This window comes from Gracilinanus agilis, chromosome 4, assembly GCF_016433145.1.
Source record: "Gracilinanus agilis isolate LMUSP501 chromosome 4, AgileGrace, whole genome shotgun sequence".
Taxonomy (NCBI): Eukaryota; Metazoa; Chordata; class Mammalia; order Didelphimorphia; family Didelphidae; genus Gracilinanus; species Gracilinanus agilis.
Genome location: NC_058133.1, coordinates 387299242 through 387302429, shown reverse-complemented (window position 1 = coordinate 387302429; position 3188 = coordinate 387299242). Strand labels below are relative to the sequence as shown.

Below are 3188 nucleotides of genomic sequence, written 5' to 3'. Positions count from 1 at the left end.
GCTATAATTCCAAATGTGCAGAGTGCTTGGGGGGTGGGCTATTTATATAATGGTTGCAAGAGAAAGGACTTCCAATTATAGGACAATAAACCTATTACTCTATAGGAGATTTAATGGAGGGAAAAAGTGTCCTTCATGCTGAACTCCACTGAAAGGATGCAAAAAAGAAATGAACAAAAACTTTCTTGTCTTGTGGACCCATTAAATCCAAGCCAGGGATCTAAATCAATGGCTTTTTCTTAGTCTTCATTCTTCCTAAGATCCCCATAGCTTTTGACTCTGTTGACAATCCTTTCTCCCGAAACATTCTTTCCTTCTTTGGCTTCTGTGACATACTGCTCTTTCTTGATTTCTTGGTATCTTTTCAATAATTTTTTTCCCTTGGAATGTCCTCCCAATCATCAAGTGAGTATCCTTTCTCCTTTGGTGATCTCATCAGCCACCATGGATTAGATTTTCATATGCATGCAGATGACTCATGAATCCACACATCTAGCCATTTTCTCTCTTCCTAACTCATCATTCCTTCTTTCTTATCAACTGACTACTAAAACCTTTACCTGAATGTCCTGTAGAATTCTCAAATACAATGTGTCCAAAATAGATTTCCCTATGCTTTCCCCAAAATTCTTTAATCCTTTAAATTCCATCATTTCTGCTGTTATCTCCACTATCATTTCAGTGATCCAGGGTTATTGAGACCTTTTTTCTTGTTACTCAACTCACAAATCTAATTATATGCCAACTCTTATTGAATCTGTTTTCCACAAGACTTTCTCCTTCCTCCTCTTTTCTCCATTTACATAGCCTTTATCCTAGTTTAACTCATCATTATCTATGAGTTGGTTACTTGTAATATCCTTGTCATTGGCATCCTTGCTTCCAGGACCTTTCCTTTCTCATCGTAGGTGCTAAATTGATATTCTTTAAATAAGGATCTAACCACACCACTCACCTACTCAAAAACATTAAAAGCTCCCTACTTCCTCTAGGATAAAATAGAGAATCCTCAACCTGCCATTAAGGCCTTAAGAAAGCTGCCTCAAAGGAGGTCAAATACAAGACTAATTTAATTTAATTTCTGTAGGTCCTGATGCGTTGGGGTTAAAGGAGGTAAGGTGGACTAGATCTCATAGATGCAAAGGGGATGATCTGAAAAATAGTCTTATTTTAATAGGGACCTTGGATCATTTCCAGATCACCTAACGTGGCAAGCACACTAATTCTAGGAGAAGACATCCAGTATTCCTTTACCACAAAGATGCAAGTTGCCTATTTCAGTTGGTTGTGTAGCCAGCACAAGTAATGTCTTTAAAACCTGAAAGATTGAGACATTTGCTCCCTTTTCCCCATGCTCTTTGCTGTGAGCCATCCAGAGAGGGCAAACTTTTACCCATAGCTGAGGTACTCTGAACTAAAGTGGTAAGTGGGGAAGGGATTTGAACGTGGAAATTGGGACTGTGCTATATAGGAATTGAGCTAAGCTATTAACCAAATCCTATTCTCTCTCCAGAGTATGAGATGATGCAGGAAAGGCTTATGTCCTACATGTCAGAGAGTATGTTTGTGTATTTGTTAATATGGATTTTTAAAAATTCAACGTGTGAATTTATTTTAAGACAATCTGGTCATGATTATAGATTGATTTTTATTATCTTCACAAAAAACATGAAACTGAAATTCATAATGCAGCAAACAACTATATGCAACAAACAAATATAAAGTACAAGGTCTTATGAGAAAGAAAACATTTGAATAAAACCAAAGTCTGAAAAGGTCACTGCATTTCCTATGAATTAAAAAAAGAGAAACTACCAAATTTTGATGACTCAAGAGAATATTGGACCTTTAAATGGAGAAGGAAATAGATTTAGAGAGGCAAAGCTCTATATTAAGATCTATTTTGTAAATAATTTTTGCATGGCTTCTTACTAATCAGAGTAGTACCCAGAATAAGCGTTCAAGCCTTTCAAACCAAGTTAGTTTTATTAAGTTTATACATTTAGCACTGATGATAACTAATATGGCAAAGCCATAATTTCTAGACAACAATGATAAAAAAATTTAGAAATAACAGGCACCCACAGTTCCTGCTATTTTTTTACCCTCTTCTCCAGTGTAAACATGGAATTGTATCATGTTTTCTTATTAAGTATTTTCACACTTACATAAAATCCTGACACGGACCCCCAAAGCCAGATTTTTCTCAAATACTTGTTTCCACTCATGACAACAAAATCACAATTAAGTCAGATAAACCATTCCAACCTTTCTCTTCAAAAAACAAAACCAAACTTTGAAGCCAGAGATTTCAAATAATTAAGGCACTTGATAAAATTAGGGTATACAAAAGTGCAAGTAAAACAAACTTATCTGTGCTAGCAAGTAGTCAAAAAGAAAACAGTCAAACCTTATTTTAGAAAACTTTAATGTAATTCCATTTCTCCAATGAAACTAGCTGCATCAAAAGTAGATTTTTTCATAGAAAGCTAAAGACTCACAGTGGTGTTCAGTGTACCTGATGCGACAATTGTGACAACTGTGTCTGTTGAAACTGCAGTTGATGGTTTAGCTGTAGGACTGATTGGAGATGGAATGGCAGTACAGTTATTTGAGTTGTTAGCAACAGTACAATGGGAAGTCATTCCATTTTTTTTAAACAAAAGCCACTGTCGCGACAAATTATCCAAATGCATGTGGCATTTTTGCTATCAATGTGGGACCTGCAGTTAGTGTGTTCTCCACAGCTTTCTGGTGCAAGAGCCTGGGTCGTGGTGGGCTCTCTGGCATTTGTTGTGGGCTTGGGAGGGAGATTCATTGTGGTTTGGGGGCTGGGTTTCATCATGGTTAAATCTGTTGAGGACTCACTGAAGTTGGTGGGAGGGCTTGGGAATGGTTGGGCCATGCTTAGCATGTAAAGTGTGGCCAGACAGGCAGAGATGGCCCAGAGGAGAGGTCTAGAGGGCTCCAGTATTTTGTTCATGGCACTAGTGCTCAGGCAACAAACAAAGAAGCTCCATCCCCCTCTGTAGCACTGCTTTTGTTAATATAGATTTGAAGCAAATAATCCTTTGGAAAAACTAATTCTATTATAAGTGGTTAAATGGAATTAGGGGGCAAATGATGTGGGAGAAATGAACCCAAGTCTGTAGCAGTCTAGCCCCAAGAATGGGGGACTCAAACTCCGT

The 3188-nt window shown here is 37.5% G+C and overlaps 1 pseudogene; it reads right to left on the bottom strand.

The window, feature by feature from the left end:
- Window positions 1–2426: 2426 nt before the first annotated feature.
- LOC123246596 lies at window positions 2427–2983 on the bottom strand (annotated as a pseudogene).
- Between the last annotated feature and the right edge of the window lie 205 nt (window positions 2984–3188).